The following is an 11290-nucleotide window of genomic DNA, read 5'->3' as shown; positions in this document are numbered from 1 at the left end:
TTCCTCAAAACGTGGTTGCCCCTCGTAAGTCAAGTAGAACTATATTTCAGCCGAACAGATGGACAGGCGTCCTCTTGAATGAAAACTTAGACGTTCTCATATTGGATAATGGGTCTTCAAGTTGAAGAAAAACAAAGATGGAATTGTATACATATACAAGGCTAGATTGGTAGCAAAAGGTTACAGGAAAACTCACGGCGTTGACTACGATGAAACCTTTTCTCCAGTCGCGATGCTTAAGTCTATTCGGATAATCCTTGCGATTGCCGCTTTTCATGACTATGAAATATGGCAAATGGATGTCAAAACTGCCTTCTTGAATGGTGTTCTTGAAGAGACTGTGTTTATGACGCATCCGGAGGGTGTTGTCAATCAAAAGAACCAAGGAAAGGTATGCAAGCTTAAGAAGTCCATTTACGGACTAAAGTAGGCATCAAGGAGTTGGAATAAACGATTTGATGAAGCAGTCAATAAGTTTGGCTTCATCAAGAATCATGACGAATCTTGTGTATACAAGAAGGTCAGTGGGAGTAAAATTGCATTCCTAGTCTTGTATGTTGATGACATACTGCTTATTGGAAACGACATTCCTATGTTGGAGTCTGTAAAGACTTGGCTTAGAAAGTGTTTCTCAATGAAGGACTTAGGAGAGGCACAGTACATATTGGGCATCAAGATCTATAGGGATAGATCTAAGAGGATGAGTGGACTAAGCCAAAGCACTTACATTGACAAAGTGTTAGCTAGGTTCAATATGATGGAAGCCAAGAGAGGCCATCTACCCATGTCACATGGCACATATCTAAGCAAGAATCAGTGTCCTAGAACATCTGATGAGCGTAGAAAGATGAGTGGAATTCCATACGCTTCGGCTATTGGATCCATCATGTATGCTATGATTTGTACAAGGTCGGATATTTCGTTCGAACTCAGTGCAACGAGCAGGTACCAGTCAGAACCAGGTGAGGCACATTGGACTGCTGCCAAGAATATCCTAAAGTACCTGAAAAGGAGGATCAGTTTCTGGTTTATGGTGGTACAGATGAGTTGATTGTTAAGGGCTATACGGACGCAAGCTTTCAAACCAACAGAGATGATTTCAGATCACAGTCTGGGTTTGTGTTCTGCCTCAACGGCTGAGCAGTAAGCTGGAATAGTGCTAAGCAAAGCACTATTGCGGATTCTACAACTGAAGCCGAGTACATTGCTGCCTCAGAAGCAGCAAAGGAAGCTGTTTGGATTCGGAAGTTCATCAAAGAACTTGGGGTTGTCCCCTCCATTAAAGGACCAGTGGCTTTGTATTGCGACAATAGCGGAGCCATTGCCCAGGCAAAGGAGCCTAGGAGCCACCAGAAGTCCAAGCACGTACTGCGGCGATTTCATATACTTCGAGAAGTCGTTGAAAGAAAAGAAATCGAGATTTTCAAGGTTGGAACTGACGACAACGTCGCGGATCCATTGACTAAACCGTTGCCACAAGTGAAACACAACGCACATGTAGCAACCATGGGAATCAAGCATGTTGGAGAATGGCATTGATTTTCTAAGTATTGTTTTAGAACATTTGTTAGATCTATGTTTAAAACAATTGGTTTAACCATTTCATATTTATGAAATTTATTATTTCATATTCATTTAATTTTGGTTTAGTATTAAATGATAAGTCCATGTGATTCAAATCATTCAAATGGGATGTCAACATGGATTCTTCGACAAAGAAACACCCATAAGTGAATTTGAATATTGAAGTCACAAAGGATCCCTAATCCAGGTCATTGAAAGGTATCCAATGACTAATGAAGATTATATTGCAAGTAGATTTTTTAGTTCTGTTTCTTGAAATAGAGTGACTGGATGTCAGAATCTTTTGCATAGATCACTAGAGGAAAAATCGCCATGTGCTTCCCTTCAAGTGCGGCTCATTTAGTAATTGGCAGCACTTGAGAGCACTAAAAAAAAAGAAATAATGCATTTTCACAAGTGCGGGCTCATTTTAGAAAATTGGCAGCACTTGAGTTCAAGTGCGGGCTCTTTAAATTCAAATGTGGGCTAACAAATGAGCCGCACAAAAGTTCTTTGAAAATAGAGGCAACATTAGATTTTTTTGTCATTTTCTCGGTCCTCCTCTTCACCTTCTCTGCTTCTGCTTCTGCTTCTGCTTCAACCATCGTCATCGTCGTTGTTGCTTCTGCCATCGCCATCGCCGCCATTGCTTCTGCCATCGCCGCTTCTGAGATGAAGAATGTAGTCTCAAGGTTATTCTATATTGTTCGCCCCCCATCAACCCACACAACCAGAAGCTTCGAGTTGCCCTAATTAGAAGAAATCGTTCAGCGATTCTGCTTAATTCAAGTTTCCCAGGTAATTACACTTTCTCTAGGTAATTCAATTTTTGTTTTAGTTTAATTTTGATTTAAAATTCAAGTTCATATAAGTTTAGAAGACCAGGACAATCTAAATTAAGTAAATTGGATAGGATAATGGCGTAAATTAAGATAATGAACCGTTAGGGTTTAAGGGCTTTAGGGTTTTTCCTTTTATCTTTCCACCTTTTTCTCTGCAATTTTCCCTTTGTTAAATTCTAGAGGAAGGCTGCTAGGGTTTTCAATTTGGGGTTCCCATATTTCGTCCAATATATATTCTACCCACTACTATCCATGTTCTGTTTTCACTAATCTGGAGATTTATATATATTAATCATCTCTCAATTAATTCAATTATTCAATTCTTTGATTCCCTCTTATCAAATCTTCGTTGTAATTTCCGAATTCTTTGATTTTGTCCCCTTTAATTTAGGATTTGGTTGGTTTTAATTAGTGGGTATATAAGAAAGTTTGAATCTTTAGTTAATTTTGATCTGGGTTTGTTGAGATTGATTGATTTTGCATCTCAAATTTCAACAGGATGAGTTTCTCTGATTCTTTTTTTCATCGTTTGCACCTTTCTCTAATGGGGTAGATTCAATGGGAGAATTCTAGGGAGATCTCTGCAATCAGCATTGGTACTACAGGGCCTCCTATGGTGCAGCAACCTAGGGCTCCTGATCAATATGATGTTCATAGGATGGCGGAGAATGGTAATGGTGTTATGGATGTTATGAGAGGGAATTCAAGGCCGGTTTATTGGAAAACAAAGCTCTATACCAAGTTTGAAACAACAGAGTTCTGTCCTTTTGGGGACAATTGCCATTTTGCTCATGGGCATGCAGGTATGTATCATGACAAACTTGTAGTAATTGTCTCAATAAAACCTTATTACTATACTAATTTATGATCTTGTTACAATTTGTTGTTTTCAATATGTTGTTGAGAATTGATATCTGTCATTTGCTCTTGATCAATTGTTGATGATATGTTAAATGTGTTTAAATCATAGATGTCTCATATGGTAAGAAGGTGGAGTGTTGGGTTATCAGGATCTCTGTGGGGTTTATCTTGTGCAAATTAGGTCAATTGTTTCCTTTGGTATTCCTCTATGGAGCTACGACAGACTTATGAGAATGGCATTGGATAGCTTTTGTTATTTATTTTCATTAGTCCTGCTTGCCTAACTAAAGAACATGTCAGCGACCTTAGGGTCGATTATTGATTCGGTTACATTTGTGATTATACATTTATACTTACTTGCTCATGAGCAAAATGGCAATTTTCCATTTTAGGAACAACATAAAAGGTAAGAAATTTATGATTTGAGAAACATTTTAAAGACACGTATTCTATGATCCGATTCGTAACTAGTAAGTCATACGTAATGTACCTTTTATGCCGGGAGGTTTTAGCGGGTTAATTGGTGAATCATTCAATCATTATCTATTGATTGTGGAAGTAGAATTTTGTTGTCAATCAATGATTACAACTCAAGTTCATTAGTTAAAAGTTGGGGCCGAAATAAGCTATTTTAGTCAAAATGTGACTGATAATGAACTAACGAGGCTTAAATGTGCATAACATCACCAAAATGGGTGAGAATGAGTCTTTGAAACATAAAACATAGTGTATCAAACATGAAAATACTTTAAAATACTCAGTTAAGTTCCTTAGTTGAAAGTTGGGACCGAAATTAGCCATTTTAGTCAAAATGTGACCGATAATGAACTACGAGGCTTAAATGTGCATAACTTCACTAAATGGGTGAGAATTAGTCTTTGAAACATAAAACTAAGTGTATTAAACATGGAAGGACTTTAAAATACTCATTTAAGTTCATTAAATGAAAGTTGGGACCGAAATTACCAATTTTATTATTATACAGTTCATTATTTCTTTGTTATGAACAAATTAAGTCTTAATTTATTGTACGATTCAATGTTTATAATATAACTAAAGTGTATATATATTTTTTAATGGTCGATCTTTTTAAGGTATTCAATAATCCGAGGGAGCAGCCTTTCACCTTTGAGGAGATAGATGAAGTACGAGGAGATAGATGAAGTTTGAGGAGATAGATGAAGTTCGAGGGAGCGGCATTTCACCCGTGGTTGTCTTTGATATTTTCTTGTACTGAATCTTAAATTATGGATGCTAGTTATTCGTATGATTGTAATGTAATCGACTTTTATATTTACAATTATATACTACTTTATTTAATTATCTATATAATTGGATACTTTTCATGTGACGTATGGAGGTTAATCAGTGGCGTGGTCCAATTATAATATGTAGCAGAGAAATCGGTTATATAACAAATCTAGATTAAGTGCGGCTCATTTATAGGCCAAATGCGGCTCATTTATAAACCAAGTGCGGCTCATTTATATATCAAGTGCGGCTCATTTTCATGCTTGTGCTGCCCATTTCTATGTCAAGTGCGGGCTCACTTTCAAATTTGGCAGCACCAAATATGTCAAGTGCGGGCTCATTTTCAAAATTGGCAGCACCAAATATGTCAAGTGCGGGCTCATATTCTAAAATTGGCAGCACAAAATATGTCAAGTGCGGGCTCATTTTCCAAATTGGCAGCACTTCATCAAGTGCGGGCAGGCCATGTGCTGCACATGTAAAAGCCGCCATTAAACCCCTTAAACTGAGCCCGCACTTGAGGTTTTTTCTTCTAGTGGATACTTATTGGATCTTGTATCTGATTGACCATGAGAACACTTTAAGAGATTAAAGTCATGTCATAGGCAGTTCTCATTAATGGTGATTAGAACCATTCCTCAGAACATGAGCGATTATGTCTGCTCGTTTGAGAATTAGTTCGCTTTGATGCTAGCTAAACGTCGCACCGTAAAAGGAGGCTATAAAAGAAGTTATTGGGCGGACTATGAATCAAAGTGAGTGTTCATAGATTGCAAGAATGGATTTTCCTCCTATCTTGGATAGGATATGGTGTTGTTGTGTAACAAGGCCTCTCGGAGAGTTAGATAATGTAAAATGTATGGCCGTGCTCAGAATGGTTAAGGCTTAACCTTCTGTAAAAGTTTAACAGTTGAGCTCTGTAATCCGAGAAACACTTCTGGACCTAATAAGGATGGCTTGGATCTTACCTTATGTTCAGTAAGTAAAACTAAGTGACAAAGGAATGTGAATGCACACTTGTATGAATGACAAGTGGGAGACTGAAGGAAATATGTCCTTCACCCAAGGTGCATTAAGTCTAATACCAAGGTTCAGATTAATTGCGAACAATTATTTCAGTGAGATCAAGTGATTGGAACAGCTAGCTGGAGCAATGCTTCCGATCAGTGAGTTCTAATGAATATTAAGCTCACAACTTACTCTTGACTGGACCTACAAGGTCACACCAATGGCACGTAATAGATCACCGGATTAAATGAATCGGAAATTCATTTAATAGCTTTTCGGGAATTAGTTTTGGAAAAAGTATTATACGATACGATCTTGCATCAGAATCGTATATCGTGTTGGGTATATTCGTAAGCTAGGTGAAACGAATTATCGTATCGTACGACGTTGGATCGTCAAGTACGACACAATAAATAAATTATCGAGAGACAATTTTAGACGCAATAGAAAGAGCAGCCCACGAGCCGAATGCACGAAGCATTGGAGGCCTATGGGCGCATGCTGCGCAACAACATAGCACAGCAGCACTGGCCCAAAGCCAAGCGGCTGCGTGTGCGCGCGGGCCAAAGGCGTCAACGCAGCAGCAGCAGCGCGCGGCCCATGGCCCAGCTGGCTACGTGCTTGCTTGTCGATTGCCGTGTGGGCTTGCTAGCCAGTCATGGCCTTTTGGCTTGGCCGGTTGGTTGTTAGGTTATTCTAATAACCTATACACTTGTGTTTTCCAGACAACTAATCACTCTTTAACCCTAGACACTCAGAGAACCCTAATTCTCTCTGTGCCTCCAAAAGTTAGTTCTTCCCAAAAAGCAAAAACTCTTGATTGATTGTCTAAGCTACGGTTATCAAGACGGATCTGATCGTGTCGGTGAACCAAGTGGAGTTCTATGTTCGTGTTCGTTGATAGATTACTAGGGAAATATGCTTCGAATGTAAGTATGCTTAATCTGTGCTTTATACATGTTTCCTGGCTTTGGGGATTGTTTCCGCACATGTTATTATGTTTAACTGTATTCCCCTACATGGTCCTGCACCATACCCAGCTGGACGACTTACCTACTACCGTCTTATAACCCCGTCGGCTATAAAGGGTAAACCACACCTGGGGAGAACGAGAAGATGGGGCAATATCTACAAGCCTAACAAAAGACGAAAAGGAAGGTACGACGTCACTTAACGCACATTTTGCGATAAAACCAAAAACATTTGCCCAGGAATTAGGGGTCAGCTGGGCCAGCTGTAGGGGAATACAGCTAAACATACATAACATGTGCGGAACATCCCCAAAGCCAGGAAACATGTATAAAGCACAGATTAAGCATGCTTACATTTGAAGCGTGTTTTCCCGAGTATAGTATCAACGAACACGAACGAAGAACTCCACTTTTCGTTCCTCTATTTGGTTCATCGACACGTTCAGATCCGTCTTGATTATTGTAGCTTAGACAACGCGCAAGATAGTTTGCTTTTTGGGATGAACAGTTTTTGGGTAGAGAGAAAAACTAAACTACGTAATTTAGGAATTAGGTTTAGGTTACTGGAAAAACTAAATTGTGTTGGTGTGTGAAAAATATTACCTAATTGTTATATTAGGTGTAACCGGCCAAGACCAAAGGCCTTGACTGGCCAAACATCACACACTCGTGCACAGCCTGCACACAGCACACACACACACTGCAGGCCGAAGCCCACAGCGCAGCCGAGCAGCATGGGTCGTGGGCCTTGCTTTCTCGCAGCTGTGTTGCTGCGCCTTTGTGCGTGCTGCCACGCCCACGCGGGCTGGCTTGCTTGCTGTGTTGCAAGCTCGCTGGCTCGTTGGGCCTTGCTAGCATACGCGCTTGGCTCGACGGGCCGGCAGCTCCGATGCGGCTCGTATTCGCAACGAACGCCTTACGGCTATTATTTATCGTATCGTACACGACGAATCACCATCGTACGATATGATTATTCGTTTCACCTAGCTTACAAATATTCATGATACGATATACGATTCTGATACAAAGTTGTATCTTATAATACGTTTTTCCAAACTAATTCCCGAAAAGCTATTAAATGAATTTCCGATTCATTTAATCCGGTGATCTGTTACATGTCATTGGTGTGACCTTATAGGTTCGGTCAAGAGTAAGTTCTGAGCCTAATATAGATTAGAACTCACTGATCGGAAGCATTGCTCCAGCTAGCTGTTCTGGTCATTTGATCTTACTGAATTAATTGTTCGCAATTAATCTTAACCTTGGTATTAGACTTAATGCACCTTGGGTGAAGGACATATTTCCTTCAGTCTCCCACTTGTCATTCAGAAAAGTGTGCATTCACATTCCTTTGTCGCTTAGTGTTACTTGCTGAACATAAAGTATGATCCAAGCCATCCTTATTAGGTCCAGAAGTGTTTCTCGGATTACAGAGCTCAACTGTTAAACTTTTACAGAAGGTTAAGCCTTAACCATTCTGAGCACGGCCATGCATTTTCATTGTATCTAACTCTCCGAGAGGCCTTGGTACATAGCAACACCATATCCTATCAAATGTAGGAGGAAAATCCACTCTTGCAATCTATGAACACTCACTTTATTTCATAGTACCCCCAATAATTGCTTTTATAGCCTCCTTTTACGGTGCGACGTTTAGCTAGCATTAGAGCGAACTAATTCTCAAACGAGCAGATATAATCACTCATATTCTGAGGAATGGGTCTAATCACCATTAATGAGAACTACTTATGACATGACTTTAATCTCTTAAAGTGTTCTCATGGTCAATCCGATACAAGATCCAATAAGTATCTATGCAAAAGATTCTGACATCCAGTTAATCTAGTTCAAGAAGCCGAACTACAAATCTACTTGCAATCTAATCTTCATTAGTCATTGGTCGTCCACCTTTCAATGACCTGGATTAGGGATCCTTTGTGACTTCAATATTCAAGTTCACTTATGGGTGTTTCTTTGTCGAAGAATCCATCTTGACATCCCATTTGAATGTTTTGAATCACATGGACTTATCATTTAATACTAAACCAAAATTAAATGAATGTGAAATAATAAATTTCGTAAATATGAAATGGTTAAACCAATTGTTTTAAACACAGATCTAACAGATGTTCTAAAACAAAACTTAGAAAATCAAAGCCATTCTCCAATATGCTTGATTCCCATGGTTTCTACATGTGTGTTATGCTTCACTTGTGGCAACGGTTTAGTCAATGGATCCGCGACGTTGTCGTCAGTTCCAACCTTGAAAATCTCGATTTCTTTCCTTTCAACGATTTCTCGAAGTATATGAAATCGCCGCAGTACGTGCTTGGACTTCTGGTGGCTCCTAGGCTCCTTTGCCTGGGAAATGGCTCCTCTATTGTCGCAATACAAAGCCATTGGTCCTTTAATGGAGGAGACAACCCCAAGTTCTTCGATGAACTTCCGAATCCAAACAGCTTCCTTTCCTGCTTCTGAGGCAGCAATGTACTCGGCTTCAGTTGTAGAATCCGCAACAGTGCTTCTCTTCGGACTTTTCCAGCTTACTGCTCCTCCATTAAGGCAGAACACAAACTCAGACTGTGATCTGATATCATCTCTGTCGGTTTGAGAGCTTGCGTCCGCATAGCCCTTAACAATCAACTCATCTGTACCACTATAGACCAGAAACTGATCCTTAATCCTTTTCAGGTGCTTTAGGATATTCTTGGCAGCAGTCCAATGTGCCTCACCTTGTTTTGGCTGGTACTTGCTCGTTGCACTGAGTGCGAACGAAACATCTGGCCTTGTACAAATCATGGCATACATGATGGATCCAATAGCCGAAGCATATGGAATTCCACTCATGTTTCTACGCTCATCAGATGTCTTGGGACATTGAGTCTTGCTTAGATACGTGCCATGTGACATGGGTAGATGGCCTCTCTTGACTCCATCATATTGAACCTTGCTAGCACTTTGTCAATGTAAGTGCTCTGCCTTAGTCCAATAATCCTCTTAGATATATCCCTATAGATCTTGATGCCCAATATGTAATGTGCCTCTCCTAAGTCCTTCATTGAGAAACACTTTCCAAGCCAAGTCTTTACAGACTCCAACATAGGAATGTCGTTTCCAATAAGTAGTATGTCATCTACATACAAGACTAGGAATGCAATTTTACTCCCACTGACCTTCTTGTATACAAAAGATTCGTCCTGATTCTTGATGAAGCCAAACTTATTGACTGCTTCATCAAATCGTTTATTCCAACTCCTTGATGCCTGCTTTAATCCATAAATGGATTTCTTAAGCTTGCATACCTTTCCTTTATTCTTTTGATCGACAAAACCCTCTTGCTGTGTCATAATCACAGTCTCTTCAAGAACACGATTCAAGAAGGCAGTTTTGACATCCATTTGCCATATTTCATAGTCATGAAACGCGGCAATCACAAGGATTATCCGAATAGAATTAAGCATCGCGACTGGAGAAAAGGTTTCATTGTAGTCAACGTCGTGAACATGCCTGTGACCTTTTGCTACCAATCTAGCTTTATATATGTATATAATTCCATCTTTGTCTTTCTTCAATTTGAAGACCCATTTTCATCCGGTAGGTGTAAACCCATCTGGTAAATCTACCAAATCCCAGACTTGATGTTCAGACATGGAGTCTATCTCGGATTTCCTGGCCTCTAACTATTTAGTGGAGCTTGGGCTCGTCATAGCTTTCTTGTAAGTCATAGGTTCATCACTATCTAATATGAGAACGTCTAAGTTTTCAGTCAAGAGGACGCCTGTCCATCTGTCCGGCTGAACCTTAGTTCTATTTGACTTACGAGGGGCAACAACGTTTTAAGGAACTACTCCCACTGGCTCTTCTAAAGACCTTGGAGGTTCTTCACCTTGAACTGCTTCTAAAGAGCTCTTGGTTCGTTGTTCGTCTCGAATCTCTTCGAGGTCTATTATTCTCCCACTTGTCAATTTGGAAATATGATTTCTTTCCAAAAAGACACCGTCACGAGCAATGAATACTTTGTTGTCTGACTTGTTGTAGAAGTAATACCCCTTTGTTTCTTCTGGATACCCAACGAAGAAACATTTGTCAGATTTTGGTTCGAGCTTGTCCGAAATTAATCGCCTGACATATGCTTCGCAACCCCAAATCTTTAAAAAAGACAACTTTGGAAGTTTCCCAGTCCATAATTCGTATGGAGTCTTTTCAACAGCTTTTGACTGAGCACGATTCAGTGTGAGTGCTGATGATTGCAATGCATGTCCCCAAAATTGTAAAGGAAGTTCAGCTTGACCCATCATTGACCTGACCATATCAAGTAAGGTCTTGTTTCTCCGTTCCGACACTCCATTCCATTGAGGTGTCCCCGGAGCAGTCAATTCAGAAAGAAAGAATACCGCATTCTTTTAGATGGTCATCAAACTCGTGGCTAAGATACTCACCTCCTCGATCTGATCTTAGAGCTTTGATTTTCTTGCCATGTTTATTCTCTAATTCATTTTGAAATTCTCGGAATTTCTCAAACGATTCAGACTTGTGTTTCATTAAGTAAATATAGCCATATCTACTAAATGGTACGTAAACGTTATGAAATAGCTGAAATCACCTCTAGCTTTCGTACTCATAGGCCCACATACGTCCGTATGTATTAGCCCTAGAAGTTCCCTTGCTCTTTCTCCCACCTTTGAGATAGGTTGCTTTGTCATTTTGCCAAGTAAACAAGATTCGCATTGATCAATCTTCTCTAAGTCGAATGACTCTAGAATTCCCTTCCGTTGAAGTAATTCCATGCGCTTT

General features: G+C 39.8%; 1 long non-coding RNA gene across 1 annotated transcript; it reads left to right on the top strand.

Moving 5' to 3' along the window:
* The first annotated feature begins 2063 nt into the window (after positions 1-2063).
* Positions 2064-4617, top strand: LOC110775768 (uncharacterized). The gene is made up of 3 exons (XR_002529876.2): positions 2064-2361; positions 2904-3208; positions 4361-4617. It is a non-coding gene; the product is annotated as an uncharacterized lncRNA (long non-coding RNA).
* Positions 4618-11290: the final 6673 nt, after the last annotated feature.

Source organism: Spinacia oleracea, chromosome 4, assembly GCF_020520425.1.
Source record: "Spinacia oleracea cultivar Varoflay chromosome 4, BTI_SOV_V1, whole genome shotgun sequence".
NCBI classification, from domain to species: domain Eukaryota; kingdom Viridiplantae; phylum Streptophyta; class Magnoliopsida; order Caryophyllales; family Amaranthaceae; genus Spinacia; species Spinacia oleracea.
The sequence above is the reverse complement of the archived record's forward strand: the minus strand, read 5'-3'. Positions and strand labels throughout refer to the sequence as shown.